Source organism: Ambystoma mexicanum, chromosome 3p (assembly GCF_040938575.1).
Source record: "Ambystoma mexicanum isolate Mex_15411 chromosome 3p, UKY_AmexF1_1, whole genome shotgun sequence".
Taxonomy (NCBI): Eukaryota; Metazoa; Chordata; class Amphibia; order Caudata; family Ambystomatidae; genus Ambystoma; species Ambystoma mexicanum.
In genome coordinates this window covers 845,800,267-845,823,604 of record NC_090925.1, presented here as the reverse complement: position 1 = coordinate 845,823,604, position 23,338 = coordinate 845,800,267, and the positions used below count along the sequence as shown (strand labels likewise).

General features: G+C 46.3%; 1 protein-coding gene across 4 annotated transcripts in view; it reads left to right on the top strand.

Moving 5' to 3' along the window:
- The first annotated feature begins 933 nt into the window (after positions 1-933).
- Positions 934-23,338, top strand: part of SPN (sialophorin) — a 123,872-nt gene continuing 101,467 nt past the window's right edge. For 3 of the 4 annotated variants that reach the window (XM_069651963.1, XM_069651961.1, XM_069651962.1), the window contains exon 1: positions 952-1,207. The gene's annotated coding sequence lies outside the window, so the exon portion shown is untranslated. Of the gene's footprint in view, positions 1,208-23,338 lie in introns of all 4 variants that reach the window. The other variant, XR_011304391.1, reaches the window with a different exon arrangement.

Here is a 23,338-nt window from a genome sequence, read left to right as displayed (position 1 = left end):
CCGAGCATGGAAGGTTCTCTGGTGCATTGACGGGTTCTAAGGTAGACTTGAGCTTCTGTGAGATAATGAAGGTCTCTGGAATTGATTGGAAGGTTCTGTGATACGCTTAAAGTTCTACCATGGGTTGGCGTGACCCACTAGAGATTAGTAGGTTCGGTGATGCATTGAAAGGTTCCATGATAGATTGGGTCACATTGAAGGGTTCAGCGATGTAAGATTCTGGAACAGACTGGAAGATTTTGAGATGGAATGAAACGGAATGAGCGCAGGAGGATCTCTGGTAGATTGATTGGTTGTAATAAAGGCTTAAAGATGTGAGGTGTGATATATGGAAGGATTCAGTTAAACACTACAATAGCCCAATGGGATCCATTGAAGATACAGAGGTTCTGTGATCGAGTGATCAGACAAAAGAAGGCAGGGCTGAACCTGGGTTGAATGTTCTTTGTTGTACTAGGAAGTTCTGTGATACGTTCAAATGTTATCAAGTAGATTCTGGGGTTTTGAAATAAATCGACGGGTTCTGGAATAGATGGTTTGGTGATAAATTCAAAGGCTACATGAGAGTGGAAAATTCCAATTGGAGATTAATGTTCATAGTTTATCAAACGATTGCATCACAGATTACAAGATTTGGATAAAGATTTTAAAGTGTCACAATAGACTGAAAATGTCTGCAATAAATTGGAGTTACCTGCGATTAACGATTTACATAGTATATGATAAATGTTTCAAATCGATCTAAAGGCTCTGCCATACATTGGAAAAGATTGTACGGCAACAAGTTCGAAGTTTCTAAAACACGTTATTAGATTATGGAACAGACTGTACGTTTCTGAGCATGATCGGGACTGGGTTCGGCGGTTCTGCAAGTATTATCCACGAGTCAGAGAACGCGTCCCAGCAAGGGTAAGACGCCCCGTCAACTGGAGAGAACCGTTATAAACCGCGCTTCTGGCTCGGCTCCTATCACTCGGCATCTGGGGCTGGCCTGTCATTTCCTATAACCGTTGCGACGTGTTTTCCCCTGAAGATACCGACGGGGAGGCCGCCGCGTCGACGCCAGATGCTGCGTGGAGCCAAGCGGAAGGGCGCGGAGGAGAAAAGGTGGGACACGCAGTGCCCGGCGCCGAAAATGGGAGGGTCCCCCAGCACAGACAGAAGAGGCGCCTCAAGCACTTCTCTGGTGCGAGATTACTGACCTGAGGTAAGTGCGCAAGGGATGAGACCGTCGTCTAGTACCTGGACACAAAATACCAGGTGGGAAGGGAACAGAAGAAAAGCGAGGGAACGGGGCGCAGAGAGCGAAAGGGCGAGGGAAGGAGAAGTTGAAGATGAGAACGTGAGCGATGGTGCGAAACAAAGTGAATAAGGGGAGCTTGAAAGAAACACGTTGTGAGGGAAAATTGGAGAGCGAGTCAACGTGAGAGTTCGAGAAAGATGGAGGAACAGAAGGTGTGTGAAAGGTACACTGGGGAGTGATTAGGCCGCAGAGGAAATAGATTGGAAGCGAGAGGGGCGAGGCCCAGGTAGGGACAGAGCAAAGGGAATAGAGAGAAAGAGAAGCAGATGTACGGGAAATAACGTTCTAGAAAGGGGGGCGAAAGATGGAAAAAGTGGGGGCAGAAGACAGGATAAGAAGGTATCGAGAGTTACAGACAAATAGAGAGGAAGACTGAGGTGGGAGCGCGAACTAAGTTATTACAGAGACAGCGAGATGAGAGAGCAAAGGAGAAGCTAAAAAGTGAGGGTTATCGGAGGGAGAATATGTTCTGAGTTTGTTGTGTGATTTTCTTTTCTACTTCCACTGAACGCAGGAGATTAGGTTGTGTGCGGGGAGCTTCAGGCGCCTTTATGGAGCGTGGGACGCTTGGGGCACATGGCCAGAGTGCCTGCGGGAGAAGCCTGCGATGCATCTATGAGGTGTGAGGAGCTGGGGGCATATGTGCAGTGTTTGCGGTGCTTGGGGAACTTGGCCACCACATATCTTTGCCCTTCATTATTGGTTCGTCTGTTGGCTAACCCCCCTTCCTCTCTCCATCCCATCCCCAACCCTCATCTTTACTATTCACAAGCTAAGGTGTAGCGACACCCTGGTGAGGTCACAGCGCGCTTCCTCTCTGGCACGGTTCAGCCACCGTAAGGCCACTACAGTGGCGACGGGTGTAGCATGAATATTCAAGAACATAACATATAGTGCGAGGAATTTAGGGCACATGCCGAGATAGTGGGGCAATGTGCACAGAGTGTGGGCGGCTGTAGCGCACATACACAGTGTGAGAGGAGCGTGGAGCGATGGCCGCACATGCCGCATGTGAGGAGATTGGGGCAAATATACAGAGTGTCGGGAGCTTGAAGCACATGGCCAGATAGTGTGAGGGTCTAGAGGGGCAAATGTAGAGAGTATAAAGAGCTGGGGCATCCCTGTAGCATTTGCCCATCTTGGGGTACAGTGTCAGATAGTGTGAGGACCTGGGGTACATGATCCAATAATATGAGAAGATGGGGCACGTGCGCAGAATGTGAGGTACTTGGAATAAATGAGCAGAGAGAGTGAGGTGCTTGGGGCAAATTGACAGGTAGAGTGAGGAGAAGAATTAGGACAGAGGCAAATTAGAGTGCACAGAGAATGGGAAGAGCTTAAAGCATATAGACAGACCGTGTGAGGAGCAGGTGGAGAGGGTATAAGGATCTTTGGGTAAATGGGCTAAATGTAGTGGAACGGCGAAGAGCTTGGCAGACACGGCCAGTGCCTAAAGACCACTGTGGCACACACTCAAAGTCTGAGGAGCTTGGGGTAAAAGGACAGAGATGGGGAGCAGCATGGCATATGTTGGCAGAGCTGGATACGCTTAGGGGCACTTGGCTGGACAGTGGGTGTGAAGTGTATGAGGGTAATGGACAGAGAGGTTGAGGAGCCTGGAGATCATAGGCAGAGTGTATGAGGAATCTGGACACAGGAATGGGCAGTGCTGGTAGCTTTTGATTCACGGACGTGGCGTGAGGAGCTTGGGGCGAATGGATAGACACGATGAGAAGCTTGGAGTCAGATACGCCTTGGGGGCACATGGTTGGGCAGTGAGTGCGAACAGCTTGAGGGACATGGATAGATAATATTAGGAGCTTGATTACATGCATATAAAACACAAATAATTTAGGACAAGCTGACAAACCTCCTGGGGAGCTTGGGCCCGTGAACAGCCAATGTGCAGAGTGCCGGGCACACAGACCTATTGTGAGGAGCTTGTGGCACGTGGGCAGCCAGTGTGAGGATGATGGGATACATGAACAGAATATGGTTGGGGCACATGGGCAAACGGTGTGGGAGTTTTTGGGACACACGGAAAGTGTCAGGATCCTTGGCCACATGGAAAGGGAATATGAGGAACGTGGACACACAAACACACATTGTACAGAGCTTGACACATATGGAGATTGTTCAAGGAGCTTGGGAAGACAAACAGACAGTTTGTCAAGCATGGAGCACATTGCATTGGCAGTAACTATGTGTTGCTGGAGGTGCACAGTGTGAGAATCTTGGAGCACATGGGTAGAAAGAGCAGCTTGGCAAAGACAGTGTGGAAGGTTCGGCACGCGCAATGACATTCCTGTGACATATAGATCACCAGTGAGAGGAGCTTTGGACACAGAGACTGACAGTATATGGGTTTTGGGACACATGAGTGTGAGGATCCTAAAGCACGTGGTTATGACACATGAAGGGACAGAATTGAGGCACATGGACAGGCTGAGCGAGGAACTTGGGTCCACAACCCATGTGTTTTGTTTGGGGTACTCGGACATGCAGTGTTAGGAACCTGCGTATGAGCTTGAGGACACACCTAGACTGTGGGCCTCATTGTGAGTTTGGTGGTAAATCAACAGATTTACCACCAAACTGGTTTACAGTTACTGACACTCAGACCCATGGAATTTGCACAGTGTTACAAGTGCTGATATGGTGGTGCAGAACCCAATATTTTGAGTCCCTAGAACTCCATGGGGATTTTTGATGGATTTACTGTGAGCGTTACTACTGTGCGGTACATCTGCTGAGTTTTCGGGTAAAGTGGAGTATTTAACTCCAGCAAAATGCTGGAGGTACACCCTCCACATTACCTCCAACCCGGCGGTTCGGTAATGCAGCGGTAACAGAATGACTGCCACTTTACCAACATTTTTACTGCTCTGCCGTACTCGTAACAAGGCCCAATGTGAGGTGGCTGGGTCACTTGGTCAGAGAGAGTGGGGAGCCTGGGATAATCGACAGGCAGTGTAAGGAGCTCGGGAGACATGAATAGACAATGTGAGGAGCGTGGGGTGCATGCATGGAAAAGAAAATAAGGATCTTTCCACGAATGGAAATATGTTGTGAGGAGCTTTTGCTACTATTGACAGCTTAATCCTTTACACTTGGAAATTAGAATTTTGTGTTGTCAAGGATCAACTTTTATAATAAGTACTAAAAATAAAACAGCCTGTGCTCTAAGACCTTAAGTATCATGACAACTATCTTAAAAAAGTGCAAACTTCTTGAAACGTACCCTCTAATTGTCGGGCAAGAATGGGAGCTTATTTTGCTTATCACGAAAAATCACTTGAAAAAAATTCATTTAAAAATATTTTTTTAAATGATGGTGTCATCCTCATTAGTTGTTGCACTAATTAGGTTACTGAAACTTTTATTCCATTCTGCCTTTCATTTCTCGTCAAGTGGAAACCAAAGTTCTACAAATATTTTGAGAGGTTTCGGTCTAAAACATCCTGGGGATACTGTTTACTTTTGAAATAGGTTTGACGAAATATTCGTGAAAGAGATTGACATTGTTAGAAGCGCCGTAAATTAGAGGATTGTGACATTATTTTGCATTAAAATATGTTGCACTACCCCCGAACAATTGGTCAACTTCTGACATTTGGTCTTCAATTAGCCTTCCGTCTTCATTTTTTACATGTAAAGGTTATTTTAAAATGTACGTCAAATGCATTATATTATAAGAATGTCAGACACATCTTAACTCCTTGTGTGTGAATCATACTATGAAAATCACATTAAGCTCAATGCTAATAACATACAATTGAAAACCAAAAAAGTAACTTTAAAATCTAACATTATCTCTTTCATGAATTGTCTAAGTCCTAAGCATCATGGGTCCACCAAGAAGAAAATATGAAGTTGATTACAGTGGAAAGGCAGACCCCTTTTCTTGTGCTCTGGATAACTTGTCAATGCCCATTGTTATTTATGCTCTTGTTCGTTTACTGCACAGTTAAATATTGCTTTGTGATTTGGTGCCGTTTTCCGATGATAAGTAGGACAGCAGCACCATGGTGGATTAGGTAGTTCTGTGATCTTGACACTGATCCTGGAATAACAATTTTCATAAATTTAACTTGCAATTATTGTCTCTCGAAAGCAAAAAAAAATCTGTTGCTTAGGGGGATTAACTGGGGTGCATTATGATTTACTTATATGTGTTGGCCAAAGTTCAAACGAAATTATTTATCAGTCGTGCAGCTGACCTAGGGATCTAGCAATAAACCCTCAAAAGTAAGAAAACATAAACAGTGTGGTAAATAGCTAAGTTCGCTTGCACCCTTCCCTACGCTGATGACCTTGGTTATATCATCAGAAATTCTTGCAGAAAAGGAATGGACAACCGGAAAGGCACAGGGGGTCATTACGAGTTTGGAGGTAGCCACGGAGCTATTAGCGCCATGGCTGCCTCCAAACTCGTGTCCAGGTTCCCTGAATGGGGACTTATCAGGTCATTCCAACCTTGGAGGACCCAGTAAGTCCACATTCAAAATACCCATTTCCATTCCCATTCGAGCCCCCATAGGCCGCAATGGGAATGGGGAGGGAGCTAATAACGGGCCCGTTATTAGCTCCCTGGTCCCTTAGTGGCTCCCGCTAAGGACGGCTGGTTTGACCAGCCGGCCTTAGTAGGACCCGCTAAGGGACCTCGTAATGCGGCGGTAAGGGGTTAACGGTACCGGCATCCTTACCGGCGCCATTAACCCCTTACCGCCGGACTCGTAATGACCCCCACAGTGTTTTATTGTGGTCCACTCCTTCCAGGTAGCATTTTCATCCATGATGTTATTCGTATCATTATGTGTAACCCAATTGATAGTGCCATTCAAATTTAATTAGTGGGGCAATTAAGAATTCAATTGGCTACATCAATGGGGATCATAGTGTGAATGCCACTGGGGATGCCATAGAGGAAGGTATATATTTGGAACCACCTCTTACTGAAGCCACTGGGGGAAGCCAATGTGGATGCCATTGGGAAAGCTAGTGGAGAAGTAATGTGGGATGCCCCTCGTAACGCCCTAAGCGATTTCCTTTATCATGCACTCTCTGCTACTCTTCCTGCAGTTAGGAGAGATGACATTGGCATCATCATTTAGAATCTTATTGACATTCAGGGGCGTTGTTAGGGGGGGGGGGCTAAGAGGGCTATAGCCCCTGATCTTTTGGTTGTAGCCCCGGATAGAATCTCAGGAGCTACAGCTAAAAGACTAGCCAGCCCCCAGTCCCAACAGTTCCGACACCAGCATAGCCCCGGGTCTTTTCCAGACCTAGCAACTCCCCTGCTGACATTGCCCCTTGCAGGATCTTAAGTGCTCATGATGGAATTGATTATGTGATTTATCGATTGTTTTGATCCAGGGTTTTTAACTCTACAGTATTATTATAAGGCTATGTGTGCCAGCTCAGCTTTTTAAAATTCCGGGCTTTCAACAATTTTCCATTGGCACTTTGTGATTTTGCGGCTACATTCCATTCCTATTGATTTAGTGTAGATATTGCCGTGATGGTAGGGCTGTTCATGAGTCGTCATTATAGAGGGGATGGTCCATGTTATGGTTTCTCCTCAATTAAGGGTTAGATTGGGATAGTTATGGATCCTGAGTGGTGGGCCCATCCAAAGTGATGTGCAGCCAATTCCTCTGGTACGCAATTCTTTTTCTGATGAGCGTCATCTTTTGATGACAACGTTAATGGGGGAAAAGGGCATTGGGCATTTTCCGTAAGGATTTGTTTTTTAACAAAATGCATGTTCTCCAGAGGTCTTGCGTGGTATGTCATTGGCCATTGTGCAATTTTATAAACAATTTGTTCTGCCTGGTCTTAAGCCCACAATGATGGTTTGCGGCAAAGCTGTAATTCACTTCTACTCCAAGATAGGCCTGTTTCAGACCAGATTGCCCACTTCCGTATTTTTGTGCCCAATGTGCAGCTTGCCTAATGCTTTGTTATTGTCACACTTGCAGATTAGGTAAGGGCTGGGTGGAGTGTCCACTCTAGGCGGGGGTTCCTGTTCGGTCTGAATAGAAAGGAAATCCAATGGTGCAATCGGAGGTTGTTTATGAAAACGACTCAGTCAGCCATGTTTCGATTGAGAAATGATTCCATTGTTGCTTTGCAGATCAGTTCTTACAACAAACCATCCTTGTCGCTTGCCGTACCAAACTAAACAAATGCCAGAAAATGCCACACTAATACATCATTTTTGTCCCCCAGCCACACACCCAAAAACCTCCTTCTCCTTCTCATAATGGCCACTCAGCCACCATCCCAATCTTCTTTCAGGTCTGTCCCTCTAAAAGGTCAAAGGATTCCTGTTCACTATGCGAGCTGTGCTGCCTAGAACGCTCCAGCCCACTCAATAATCTTGCCCTGTTCACCACAAACCTAGCAACACTTCTGTTCTGTCGCTATTCTGGGACTAGATTGTCTAACATTTGCAGTATAGCTAATTAATTGAGCAGCAGTTTTGTAGGTTATACAGAATGGCGCAAACAGGTGTTGTCCCAAACCATATTACTTAAAATCGATTGCACTAGGGCCAGGGACGTCATTTGACCAAAATGTCAGGGGTAACGGAAGTGACATTACACAGCCCTTGACCCCCTAATGACATCACAGGAAGTGATGTCATGACCCTGCCCCCAAGTGACATCACAGGAAGTGATGGCAAACAACCTTCAGATTTTTTAGATGCATTTAGTACCCGTGTTTCCAGGTGCTCTAATTTCAGCCAGATATAAGAACCGAGGCACAGAGGGAGGCATGATTTGTCCATGATTACACATTTGGGAAATGCCATTTTCCAGATTCGACGTGGGGTCTATATGTAAAAAATACATAATGCAGTATTTCTAACAGGGTAACCGAAATCTGGAAGGCAGGCTTCAGCTAGTGTTGATACATCTATAGATCAATGGACACAGAAGTACGTGTTATCTGTGGCGTTGCTGTGTTAAACAAGCTTTTTGCAGGCGTTAAAGTCCATCCCGCTAAGGGACCTTGGTGCTAATTACGGCACCATAATTTACGGTGCCGTAATTAGCGCCTTCCCCATTCCCATTGAGCCCTATGGGCCAAAAATGGGAATGGGGAAGGGGCCATGGTGAATGGGGATTTACCGCCCGCCAACCTCGGAATGGGGCAGTAAATCCGCCATCCACCATGGCGGAATCCGGCATGGACCATGGTGCTAGCAGCACCATGGTCCAACGCCAGGTTTGTAATGAGGCCCATTCTCTTACATCCACTCATTGCATTCTCTACACAGGCACAAACCCACCCAGAACATTCAAAAACACACATCACATCACTTCTCATTCACCCCACCAGTCACTCACACCTTGTCTTAACTCCACTCATTGCATTCTCTACAAAGGCACACACCCACCCACCCAGAACATTGCGATACGAAACACACATCACATCACTTCTCATTCACCTACCATTCACAGACATACATCTGATACGCACTTCACACATGCAAAAACACACATCATATTACAAATAAAAAGCCTCCTTACCTTTTTCTTGCAGCTACAGTTCGTGCTTCCAGGCCTGCTCAGCTCCTCCGTGCTGCTCACAAACAGGCAGCAGGAAGCTGCGAGAGCTTCCTGGTTTCTGTATGTGAGCTGCAAGGTAGCCGAGGGAGAAGGGGTTGAAGCTGAACGTGGGAGCTGTGCTGAACGTGCCATGTCCCTGTTCGACCCCCAAATGACATCCCTGACTAGGGCACAAATCGATCAGGCAACTTATTGTACTTTATTTGCTGCGTGACATAAAATGAAATGTGTTTACGGCTGCTCCATTTCTTCTCTAGTGAAAATATTTTTGTACACTGTAGATGGAATAACACCCGTCTGCCACATTCCTTATTATAAAAGACGCTAAATTGGTGCTAAATTAATTTGCTTCATTTTCTTTGCGCAAGGCAAACATTGGATAGTCTGCCTCCTGCCATTCTTGCCTAGCATGCTACAACCCAACCCAAACTTGAAATGCCTTCAACCCAATCCTAACCAGTTCACGTTGTTCTTTGACCTGGCCTGTCATATTACCCAGCTCTCCACCAAAACCAGCCCTGAGGCAGCTTATGAGATGGAGTCCCATGTCTGTGGCTCCCACCGGCCATTTAGCAAGCAGGTGGAACCTGGAGCGGAGGTCACCGAATGCTCTTCCAGTAGTTTCAGCAGGGACCAGGATGGAGGCCTTCCATCATGGTATATCTTTGGAGGTTGTTTGATCCTGCATATCTGAGTAGCATTGTTTGGCTTCAGTGTATAGAAACTTATCTCTGTATTTAAAAAAATAATATGTGCAGTGTAATGCAGTAAAAGTGGAGCAGGTTTCAGAGCAGAGAGTGTGTGAGATCTATTGCGGGTACTGGTCACCAACTCAACTGTCTCTTGACACTGATTATCCTTTGACCAGAGGGCTGCCAGGAGCTCAGCAGAATACATGGGATTTTAAGAGTTTCTGGATACAGATATGGGAGTTTTAGTGACACAATACACCTGGAAGGGTATTCAAAAAGCTACGTCTGTGAATGTGTTATGCTTGTGTGCGTGTGTCCTTTGTGTGTGGACAGTGACGTACATATTTTTCTACTTTTCAAAGTAATTCCTGGGCATTGATTGACCTATTTGAATAACTATGGTACATTCACAGCACGTTTTGGAATGGTGATATAATCACCTGAACCGCACTGTAAATTACCCTGAGTTCCTAAACAGGCCCTACATGCTTAGGAATTACTTAGGAAGGAAACGGATAACTTCACTGTTAATAACCCAGCGTGTGTTCTATGCAGTCCTCAAGCCCCCAACCAAATCAAATCAAATTAATTTCATCTTTATTTCAGAGTGAGAAACACCCCATAAAACAATGGATGGTAAATATAACCATTTAACCTTATCCAAAGCGTTCAAACAAAAGATGCTCATATATACTATACTAATACCATTGAGCACATCTTGACAAGACAGAATAAAAACAATGTACATACAAAGTCACCCTTTTGGTGGTAATAACAAATAGTATGGGGGAAACAATGATCAGGGAAACATAAACATCTCAGGTCAGAAGAGTCAAGAAGACCAATCCTTAACCTCATAGCATTGGCTAAGTGCCCTTCCAGTGCATAGCGTCCTGATGGTCCCTTGCACATCAGGAGAAAGGAAAGGGTTGGACTGTAATGGTAGAAATTCATGGTCCCTAAAATCAGAAGCATTGTTCTCGCCTGAATAACCTTGTATAGTGGGCAAAAAAAGGTAAAGTACACCATTCTTCCACCACCACTTCATGGTACTTACACACGCGTGAGCCATTATTCAATTTGCTCCATTTGCATGTTTAATTTTTCAAAGGATACATTTTGAATCTAACAGGGTCATTATAAGTTTGCCGGTTGGGAAAAATTGCTGGTAAAATTTTCCCTGACCAGCAAACTACAAATTTGCGGGTTGGGTGTTCACTGATTTACCTCCAGCAAGTCCCCCACTGGCAAAAAACAGCCAGTATTTCCGGCACCAGTGTTTCGGCAATCCTCTCCACAGAGTCCTATGGGACTCCATGGAATGGGGATTTCCTGCCCTTTCTCCCACCTGTAATATTCTGGAAATTCTGGGATATCAGGCGGCAGAAACGGTAGGCCAGGGATACCGGCAAACTTGTAATGAGGGCCTGTTTTTTGTTATTAACAAATGCCCATATCTTTGTGTGACCCATAGTAAATGACTCTTCCAGATCCTGCTACACTTCCAAATTGCATGGCTTTGCCCCCTTGGCATCACTAGCTCCGGTTCTTCTCTTTGACTGTTCCAGAATTCATAATGAGCTCGTTCGAGTATGCTTTTTGAGTTTTCGTTCAAAGGGCATTTTCCCTTTCTCACTTTCCCCCAGAAGCTGCCTCTCCAGAGCCCTGATTCTCTCTAGGCTGGAATACTGCAACAACCTCCTTCTCAATCCGCCTTCCTCTACTCTCCGCCCTCTGCAACTAATCCAGAACAGGACTGCAAGACTTATCCCTGGCCTCATGCCCAGGGACCGTATCTCTCCAGCCCTGAAATCTCTCCCCTGGCTCCCGGTGGATGCAAGGATCAAGTTCAAGGCCCTTTGCATTGTCCACAAGGCTTTCTGGGGCCGGGGCCCGCACTTCATTCAACGCTCTCTTCCAAAATACCTTCCTTCTCGAGCCCTTTGCTCAGCTACCTCCAACTCTCTAAGGGTTAGAAACGTCTCCAGGCAGATAGTGGGGGTAGATCTCTCTCCTCTGCAGGTGCCTGCCCCTCTCAAACTTGAGCCAGACCACCTGAAGTTTAGGAAGCATCTCAAAACATTTCTCTTCTCATGTGCTTCCTCTCTCTCCCTCCCCTGCCGATCTACCTGACCTACCTGTCTGCTGTACCGAATGGTTGCTCGGCTACCCTCAGAGTGTCACTGGGTACCAGGCTCCTTCTGGATCAGTCACCCTTGCACTGCCTCCTGGCCTACCACACACCTAGGGGCTGTAACTATACCCTACAGTCCCTTGTCCTCCTTGCACTACCCAGAGCCGCGCTGCCCTGGCTGCACTTACTAAGAGCATTGCTGCCCTGTTTTCCCCTCACCTCTCCCTTGCACTTCCCCCTCCCTTTCCCCCTGCACTTCTTGTTTTCAAACTTGCATGATCTGAATGACACAAGGCCTAGTAAGATATTTCGTCTTTTCCTCCCTCTGTCTTCCCTCCCTTGTCTTGTCATGCCTAGAAACACTTCTGTACCAGCGCATTATAAATGACTTATCATATCATCATGGGTGCACCAATCTGCGCAACCTGGAGTCAGGGAAAACAGACCGGCAAACTGTCCCAGTAAACGGCAACAGTCTGTCAGTTACTGTTCTGACAGGTCCGTTGCAAGGTTGACACCTTCAACTGACCCATCAGTGGCTTCAACATTCAGGAGGTCTGGGAGGGAATCAGTTTCCTCAGTCTCTCCATCTGTCTCTAGCCCAATGACCAAATCATCAAAGCTATAATGGGGTTTTAGCCGGTTGATGTGAAAGACCATGCATATTTGTTTTGGTCCTTTCATGTCAATGAGATAATTTACCTTACTGACATTTTCAAGCACACAGTAAGGCCCATTCCACTTGTTCTGAAGGACACTGGGTTTGACAGGTTCCATAATCCACACCCACTGGCCTGGAGAATAAACTTTCACTGTGACCTTCTGGTTGTGCCAGTGCTCTCTCAGCTCCTGACTGGCCTTTAGATTCTTTGTCGACTGTTCCATGTACGTTGTTATTCTAGACTGAAGGCCAAGCAGATAGTCCACCACATCACATGTGGGGGTTGAGGGGTTCCCCTCCCATCCCTCTCTCACTAGACTGAGGGGACCTCATAAAGGGTGTCCAAACAGAAGCTCAAAGGGGCTAAACCCTACTCCGTTCACTGGCACCTCCCTGTAGGTGAACAGAAGGCATGGCAGGAGAATATCCCATTTTCTCCCCAGGTGCTCTTCCATGCCACCTATCATGCCTCCGCTCAACAAGCCCGTTAGTTTGTGGATGGAAGAATGTAGAGAACCAGTAGGTGACTCCACACTCTTCCGACCGAGCCTTCATATAAGCTGATATGAAGCATGTTCCCCTGTCAGAAACAACTTCCTTGGGGAATCCAACATGGGAGAATATCCCAGTCAGAGCCTTCGCAACCACAGGGGCTTTGGTGCTCCTCAGAGGGACAGCCTCAGGGTACCTAGTGGTGTGGTCTATCACTACCAAGATGCATCTGTTCCCTGAGCTGGTGTGGGGATCCAAAATGACTCACAATGTCCATGCCTATTCTCTCAAAAGGCCACCCAACCATAGGTAGTGGAATTAAGGGGGCCTTTGTGGCACTCCCTGACTTGTCAGAAGCCTGACAAACTAGGCAGGAACTGACACATTTCTTGACTTTTACACCAAACTGGGGCCAGTCAAAGTGCGCAGACAACTGGCGTGATGTCTTAGTCACTCGCAAGTGACCCGCTAAAGAAAGTTGGTGAGGCAAATTCAAAAGGAACTTTCTGTCGCATGGGGGAATCACCAGCCTTCTGGTGCCCTCACCATCAGACTCTTTTGGCACACTGTACAGGAGTCCATCCTCCCAGTCCTCTTTAAACAGTCCAGGGGCCTTGGCAGTAGCTTGCTCCTCCGCCTGCTCTGCAGGCACGCCATTTGAAGAGGTCAGTCTGATCTCGGCCCCCAGCTAATGCAAGCACATCCAGCTTGGGCAGGCCCTTCAGATATGTGGCCACCTGGTCCTCCACCTCAGGTTCTTGCACTGCGCCAGGCTACTCTGAAGTCACTGAGTGCCCTGCTACCAAAGGAGGGTCGTCTGTGGCTACTGGCCCCTCTCCGGCAGGAGTAGGTGACTCAGCAGTGTGTGGAACTGGACCAGGGGTTACCGGCCACGCCAGTCCCTCCAAAAAGCCCTCTGGGAGCACTCCAGGCCCTAAGGCGCTGAGAGTCTTCAATCTGGTGACTTCTTTGGCCTTCAATCTGGTAGCCGCTGTGACTATCTCAGGGTCAGGAAGATCATTACCCAACTGACATGGGACATGGATTGAGTCATTTACCGCTACACAGCGCTGGGTCGTTTCACCTCGCCAACTGAACTCTACTATCACCAAGAGGCACTCGCTGGGTCGTTTCACCTCGCCAACTGAACTCTACTATCACCAAGAGGCACTTACTCTGTCAGTTAAACCCACGGACTGTACAGTCAGGCCGAGTGATATACTGTCCTGGTTGCACCCACTGCCGTGTGACTGCAGTGAGGCTAGCCTCGGTGTCGCTGACCGTGTTTTTGTGTCCATTGATATACACATGTTCTAAGAACAGTTGTGTATTATTGGGAACTAGGATAACGTCTGGAGACACAGAACCATTCCAACTCTGTAACCAATTCACATTCAGCCACTCCTAGGCCTATCGGTCAATCAAAGAATTGCCCTCAAAACCATTTCCTTAACACACAAGTGTCTCGCTAACCAAGCACCCAGTTACCCAGTGGTCGAAGTGAGCAGGAGCGGTCGGGAGCAGTGCTCCTATACTTTTTTTAAATTACCTTTTACAGCTCCTATACTTTTATTTTAAAAAGAAACCGTTCCGGAATGGTTTTCTTTTAAAATAAAAGTGTAGGAAGAAGTTGAAACCTTCACTTTCAGTGCACTCACTGAACGTTCCCTTAAACATCAGGTGCATGTGTTTTGGGGGGTGTATTGTGTGTGGGAGGGGTTGTGGCAATGGGGTTTGTGGGGAGCAGGGACAGGCCAGCAGGGAACATAGTTCCACTACTTCTTTTCATACACTTCGACCACTGCAGTTACCTTACCAACAACATATCTCGCAATACTTCAGATCGCCCTACCAGCGCTGCACAGTCACACTGTCTCAAGATCTCGAGATTCAAACTGCAGAAGGCAAAAGGTAATAGTTTCCCGTTACTAGCAGCTAAGTTGTGGAACTCCCTAGCCTTATTGCTAAGATCTGAACCATCCTTTATTATCTTTAGAAATAATGCAAAAACCTGGCTGTCTACACAAGAGAACTAACAACCTGCCGTCCTTGATGACTGTCTTTAGTGCTATTCTGTACTATATTGAACATGACGCACTTCTTCAACCTGTATGTTGTACAAGTAACCTCTTATGTATGTAACCCGCTGTAATTTAATGTAACCATGTAACTATTGTGCAAGAAATGCGCCCAGATACCTCAGGGCCTTGTGCGCTTTACAAATAAATAAAATACAAATGTAGGGAAGTCCTCCTCTAGGAGGATCACACTTATGACGGCCTCCTTCATGGGTCCAATTCACTATGGCTTGCTTGGGTAAGCCCTTACAAGCAGGATCCACTTTCCTATCCCGCAGCCGCTTACACACGAAACAATCATTAGGTTGTGAGAACGTAGATGTCCCAGTGTTAGGGGTTCCTGCGCTGTGCTTTTTGGATGCACAGCTGAACTAGAGTTGTGGGATTTCCTGTCATGCTTTTGGGGACCTGACTTCGAAGAGGAGTGAGTTGGACCTTTGCCCTTCCCATCCGTGTTACCTTTTTTGTCAGAATATGTCTCTTCTGGTTTGGGTGTGCTCGTCTGAGCCTTTTTCTGGACTCAAGTATTCACAAACCTGTGAGCAGCCTTTGCAAGCTCCCTAGGGTCTGTGATAGTCTTGTCCACAAGATGATTGATGTAGGTCAACCTCACAATTCTTTAAGACATGCTCATACGCAATTAAATTGTACGTTCCTTTAAATGTGTCAACTTTGTTACCAGACACACTCCTGCTCAGATATTTCTACAAGTGTGTGAACGCTTCACATGTCTGCCCACTTTTCTTTCCAAGCTCTCTGAAGCTCTTGCGATACTGTTCTGGAGTCTTACAGAACTTCCAGAGAAGGGCCTCCTTCATGCTCTCATAAATGGGCCTTTCCTCAGGAGTTAACTGAATAATGTAATCAGTGCCTTGGGTCGCTAAGTGCCTCATCAGGGCTGCACCCCACAGTACCTCCTCCACCTCCTGCAGCTGAAATGTGAGCTTGAATGCTTCAAACCAATAAAAATATCCTTCCCCACTTCATAAACCTGCACAGAATCTTTGGGGAAATGGTGCTGGGGCTTATCCCGGGCACCTTAATTTGAGCCACTACTGCTGCCTTCGTTTGAGGTGGATCTGTTCATGCAACAGGAGCCATTTATCTGCTACTTCGTTAACAGCCGAAACAATTACTGGGCCACTTACAGGCTGTGCCGAGGCCTGGGACCTGCGGGATGCCACATTAGCACCTGACCTCCTTGACACTCTGGAGTGTTGAGAATCCACACTTGCCCCCCGGAGGAATGGTTGGCGAGAAACACTACTCATGCTTTTTTTCCTCATCATCTTCCACTACCCCTCCTGAAGGGTCTTCTTAATTCGGGTACATGGGGTCTAGCCGTCCCCTGGGGTCTCCTCCCCAGCAGCCCTTGCTTCTACTGAAGCTTGGAGGCTGGTCAGAAACTCAGGATGCTCTGGGGAAGTCCCCTCTCTTGATATAAGATGAGCAGAACATCCTTGCTCATGCCTTTCACAGTCTCTATGTCAAAATCCATGATTATTAACAAATACCTAGCAGTGTCTAAATGTTGCCTGCAACAGTAATTTTATCGTTGGTTGACTAAGCTGCCCGGAAGATTCCAACTAGATCCGGCCGCCTTCCACCAATGTGATGAATCAACTTCCGGGGTACCAGTGGTTCAGGGGTGAATATCGGTTTCTAAACCATCAATCAACCCCACACCTCTAATACACCAGAAGGTATCTGAACAGATTGGAATAACAAGCTAATTATAAACCTCCTTGTCCAATTTTAGTAACGTGGATGGAACTGCAGGCTTATCTCCTAAAGGTCGTGAGTCGTTGGTTAGTTGCATCACAGCAAAAAGGTGTGTCCAGTCAAGGTTTTATTAAAAATATCTGCTTTATTAATCACCACAGACAATCTAACAACACTACGAAATATAACCCATCCTGTAATGGAATGCAGAGGAAAGAACGTTTCAAAGAAGGAAAAGGGATGCAATGTGGACCATGGTATCATTTTAGGGGGGGCGAGGGTGTTTGTCCCCCAACCTTCGTGGCACACCCATTTTGTCCCCCTTATTTGGCAGGGGACCCTTTCCTTTAGATGCCATGCCCCCCCCCAACATTTTTTGCAAAGTTGCTCCATTGACTCTGGATACTGACAGGTGGGTAGTTGGTGTGATTAATAACCACAACAGTTTGCTAAGGTTTCTTGGCATCAGCACAAAGGGAGCAATGGGTCTTGAAATGTCTCTAGAGGCCTTCTGCGAAGGACCAGGGGGACAGAACCACAATGTACCTTGTGCTGTAGGTGTTCTTGTTGCTCGACATGGTCGAGTGGCTTCAGGGCGCTTTGCAGGCTTCTGTGACAGAGTTCGAGACGGGAGGCAGCTGCGGGTATCAGGCATCAAGAAGGTTCGGCGAACGAAGTTAGACGAACGGCTAATGGCTTGCCTAGACAGCGGCTTGGGGTCAGGAATCGTCTCAGTGCTGATCGGCAGTTATCAAGCACTAGTCGAGACATATCAGATGTATTTAAGCGACGGTGACTTGACATTGGTCAGTGCTGCAGTCGGTTGCAGATCAAGGAACTCGAACAGTGTGAAAAAAATGTCCTTTAAGGTGGACTGCGTTAGGTGCAAGTCGAGGCATTTCTCCTAGCTTCTTCAATGCGCTTATGTCGTCCTTTAAGGCAGATGGCCCAAAGCCAAGGAGTGTGTTGCAGGCAGCTGCCTTGTCCTTGGTTTTAGGTTTGTTCAGAGACCTTCTGGGACTTACTATCCATGAAGTTTTCTGCAAAGTCTAGCAGGGCACACTCTGTACTGACTGGGTACAGATCTGGAGCGGCTGGAGGGTCCTCTGAGTTCTGTGTCTCCCTCTGTTCCCTGGGAGATGTTTAGGGGAGGGATATTGCTTCCCTCTTTGGATATCTTGTCCTCACTGGCGAAAGCTTTAGGGCAGACTGTACGTTCTACTAGGATCGAAGGTTAAGTTCTACTTTCTTACTTCTTGTGAAGTCTTCAGATGATCTGCCAAAAGAGGGGCTCTGGCCTCTTTTTAAGCCAACTGGGACACAGTGATTGGTGTAGGCTAAGCCTACCGTAATGAACCAATCCTGGAGTCCCTACCAACAATCAGGAGGTCATAACCAGAGTGCTTTGCGACAGGAAAGGTAAAGGGTTGAAAACAGGAACAAGGTGTGTCACAAAACTAAAATGGGAGAGTCCTTCTTTCAGAAAAGAGCTCTGGGCTCACTCTCTTGTGACAGTAAGTCCACCTATCTTCCTGTCTGTTGTCTTCAAAGAGTCTCTCTGGTTAATGGTCCTCACTGTGTGGTCCCTGTTAAACCGGCAGTTCTCCCTTGAAGCTGCGGCGACACCAGACTCTTTGCCTCCTGCAAACCACATTCCCATACCTTATGAATGGGTCCACCTATGGGGGTGGCCTACTATAAGAAAGACCCAGACATGACAGTTCACTGCCCTTGATACTGAGAGGTGGGAGCTGACTTCAGGTTGACACAGTTGCATATGAAAGATTGTTGGGTTTCCTGTCTTCTTCGTTAACCTCTGAAGCCAGGCCCATGTGGGCCTGTTTGAAGTACTCTCAATTGGTATGTTAATCGCTGCCACCAGCTGTGGGCCGAACAAAAGAGCAGAGTGGTTCCATGGAGCCTTTGTTGGTTAATTAGACTGCTCGTGGCAGGGGGAATCTTGGTCCTCTCCCTTCCTGGAGATGACGTTGTGCACTCCTGGCTATCACATTTCAATTAATTATGACGTGCAACTGTGCCTGTAAGCTGTGTCCACACAGAGTACACTGGTCTATGCATTTTTCGTGGTGTGAGCATAGGAAAATGTGTGTGTGTGGGTTCCATCATTCCATTTCATTACGAATTTTAAAAAAGCTAATAAAAAAATGTCTCGCCGGCGCATGCTCACCATGCGGATGGCAACATTCCTCACAGTCCCATTTCATGCGCTGGTTAGCAGAAACAATGGGGATGGATGAGAGAAGTTGTGGTCCAGAACATCTGGCAGGTCAAAGGTACCTGCAAACAGGGGCGTAGCTCTACTTTCTGAGGTCCATGCCTTTATGGTTTCTGTAACATGGCGGGTAACTCTGTTGCTACAGGTCAATGCCTTTAGGTTCTAGGTTAGCTGAGGGATTGCTCTGCTGTCTGAGCTGCATGCCTTTGTGCTGTGTGTAGATTGTGGGCTAGTTCTGCTGACTGAGAACGGTACCTTTTCTCCCTATTTAACCTGAGGGATAGCTCTGCTGTCTGAGCTTATGACTCCCTTTGAATGTCAATTGATGTATGATGGGCACAACCACGGGTGGAATGAAATTCTATTTTAGGTACACAGTGGTAAATTGATAACTATGTTAGAAGTATGGCAAAGAAATAACCCTTCCAGTGGAACTGTGCTCTCATCTCTTGGTGGGTACGGGTACATGGTGGTAGGGCTGCCCAGAAAGACTCCCCTGCAGCAAAGTCACAGCATTTCTTACCATGAGGATGTGGCTAGTCTCAGAGATATATGTATATACACGAGAACATGGCTGCTGAGCTTGGTGAGAGCATGGATGTCTTGTGAACTCTTGGCTGCCGTGCCTCTCGATGCAGAGAAAGCCTTTGATCAGTGTGATTGGAGGCATTAGGACCTTATAGGATCTGATGAGAAAACACATGGCAAAGACGAAGCTCCTTTACGCGCATAAAGTGGTCTGTTTTTTTAGCCATTTGTACTGAAGAGAGCAACAGGGCAAGAATGTCTACTGTCACCTATATTATTATTTTTGGCTATTCGGTGGCTCAGAAGGACAGATTGAGGCAGTGGTCGAAGTGTACGAAAAGAAGCAGTGGAAGTATGTTCCCTGCTGGCCTGCCCCCGCTCCCCACAAACCCCACCTCCACGGACAATACAAACCCACAAGCAAACACACCTGCTATTTAAGGGAATGTTCAGTGCAGTGCACTGAAGTGCACGTTTCAACTTCTTCCTATACTTTTATTTTAGAGCTAAACCATTCCGGAACAGTTTCTTTTTAAAATAAAAGTATAGGAACGTGCTCCCCGCCGCTTCCGCTCACTTCGACCACTGGATTGAGGGAGATGGGAAGTGAGGGCGTACACACAGCCTGTAGGTTTTGTTAAGATTTTTAACCATCGATTAGCATGATCCACCCTATGGCTAGCCTAACCCACTACCTGTCCCTTCCTACCCCTGAGAAACCTACCTTTGAGCTATCTATTTCATGCATTAACATCAACTGTGTGCTGTGTAGGGCCTGCCAGTGTTATTTCCAAGCAGTCCTTCAAGAATTAATGCCTTAATTACAGCTGTAAATACTCTCCTGGCGTAATAAAATGTCCCAACCAAGTGTTCCTTCAGCCATCTGATTTATAAGCAATATGTATGTTGTGAATTTATATTAAAAACAAGCATAGGCACAGCCAACCATTTTGGGCAGTGTATAGGTATTAGGTAGGCCTTTTCCAAGAGTTGACATCATATGCCACGTACTCGCATCATGTTTCAGCTGGTGTCATTTTATGGCCAGGAAGTACCATTAAGGTACTGCCTGGCAAAGGCTTAGCCAATGCTTACACAAAGGCCATAATCGCTGGGTTAAAAATGCTCAGTTCTCGTGTCATTGTAACTAGGCTCTACAATACAGATCAAGACATTTTAAGTGGAATGTGTGACCTGTGACGGGGTGCAATGACCTTGTCTTAGTTGTTAAAGTTTGATTGTTGGTGTGTGCTGTCCTGATAGTAATTAAACCCTTCGAATTAACTGGGAAAAGTCTGAGTTGCTGCCAGCCTTTGCGTCATAGAGCCTTAGTTTTATTTTGTATTTATTTTAGCATTTATAAAGCGCACTAAACCCTCAGGCATCAAGTTTTAACTGGTTCCCAAGTCTGTGGTGCTATCGCTGGGTCTGGCTATGGGCTGATGTGGTAGGATTACTGATGCTGCTCACGGAGAGCCTGATGGACGGTCTGATGGTAGAGGGCAAGGGCGGGAGATGGGCTGCTGTCAGTTGTCGTTGTGGGATAAAATCAACTCGATTAAGATGGTCATTCCCCAAAGTAGCCTATATTGTGTCAGTGCTCCCCTGCCCATCCCAGGTAAAGTTTTCAGGGATCTGAATGACTTGATGAGGAAGCATGGGCCTACGAGCCTTGTTGAATTGCCCCGATGGAGCTCCAGATGCTCCAGTTATGGGGCGGTTTTGGTATGCCTGACTTTGAGAGTAGCAAGGGCAAATGTGTTCTTGACGCGGAGCTAATCTCATATCGGGTAAATCCCACTGTACTTTACTTTCCTATGCGATGCTGATGCTGGATGGAGGACCGGATCAAAGACGGACAGGCGCCTGGCCACTGGATCCGGGAAGGGAAGTCAAGCTGGAGGAATGCTTATCCTGGTGCCACCAGGATTTAGAGTCATCCTGTGATGGGGCATCAGGGACTGCCAGGTGAACATAATACACTGCGCATCCTGGACACCAGAAACGCTGTTCATTAAGGATCTATGCAAGACCTGGATCTGCTGGGCCTGCATACATACAACCGCCAACTGAATACATCTGTTGTGCTACTGCAGGAGGTTCAGAACTTTCTGAGGGATGCTCCGCAGCGAAATCAATGTGGTGTAGGGAGAACACATCCCGAGGCCCATATGAGGTTTTCATCCTTTGGATGGAGGGAGGTTTAAATGACCTCTCACCTGGACAGTGGCTGGTTTAGAAGGATAACTAGGGTAGCAGGCAGACTAACATTGAGGGTGTGGAAATTGTCCTCTTGCGCCTTTGTCACGGTTTATTACATGGCACACGCCAGCTAGGGAACGCCTTCCCCTACCATGTATGTGGCGCACAATAAAGCGCTTTTATATTTTTAATAAACTATGCATTCTTTTGAGTAGGCCTCCAACCCGTCTCGCACCCAACCTCCACAAACACCCTGTGTCACAATGGACTAGGAACCAGGCCGGTGTGTATCAATAAGATATTTATTAATTTATTATTTAATGAAAAAGGAAAATAAAATACAGCAGCCACCAATGTTGTGGCAACACAAAATGCAATGATCTCTACAGAACAACCAGGTTAAGATATCCTATTACAGCTCATCTAGGACTTTAATGGCAAAACAGAAAAGGATTTTTTTTTTACAAAGTGATCGCACCAATGGTTTAGCACTCCCCCTGCAACACTCACCCCCAAACATCAATTAAACTTGATTCCTTTGACTGGAATGCAGTGGCAAGGAGTAGGAATAGAGAGAGAACATCAGAAAATCGGTTTTGGGAGGATGCAAAGGGAAAATACAATGGCAAATGGAAATTCGTTTACACTGGGGCTTCCAATGACAGGCAGCTCATGGAAGGGGTTTAGCTTACAATAGGAAAATCGGTTTTCAATGACAAGGACATAGGCACATAACAGGTAGACTTCTAGGCAAAAGGGATTGTTCACAGTGGGAACAACGGTTTGGGTTTAATAGGATGCAAATAGGAGTTTGTTTGGTAATGCACACAATACACTGACAAATTTGGTTTTTAGTTACAAGGAGAATAATTCTTTGGAGGCAACACTTTATTAACTATAAAAATTAAATAAAAACAACAGGAACAAGATGGTTGATTTCGAATTGCAACAATCTTAATTGATTTACTTAAAAAATATTAAGGATTTGCACAGACAACTGAGAGGTTTTTCAAAGGAGATGTGCTAACATACACAAGCAAACGAGATTCTTCTACGGGGAGATGGATGGATTACACTGGCAATTTGGGGTTTTCAATGGGGTATTGGATTAAATGTACCACTACAAAAATTAAGGGTTTATGCAATTTAGGGCTTGTGTTATATGCTACTTACAAAGCAAGCCTTGGTTTAGGATTCAGGAAAGCCCGCTGGATCTCAGGACCCTTTGGACAGATAGGGCCATGGGTCTGGTCACTGCACTCTCAAAGATGGTAAGGTTCAGCAGCCTTCTCTTGTCCGCCTTCTCCTGTCTCACTGGTTTTTGTTGTCTCTGTGTCCTAGTGCAGTCCCCCTTTTATAGAAGAAATGCTATCACAAATTTTACTATCTAGGGTGAGTACCCTGTAATTATCTCTGCCGCTAGGATAGGACAGTTACCATCCCTCTGTCCACACCCTGGCAGGATTGGTTCAGGGGAGGAGAGTACCATCTTTCTGTTTGCATTTATTACCATTCTTTGTTCTCATTACAGCTTTTTGGCAAAAATGAAGTATGTATCATAACTTCATAATTATACTAGCCTCTGCCATATGAAACATATATTCGGTTTTAGCTGGTCATAGGGAATTAGGTAAGCTGATCGCCAACTCTGTATGATGTAGGATGGCCCTGTGGCACATTTTTGTCTTTTTCATAAAATGTATAACAGTTATG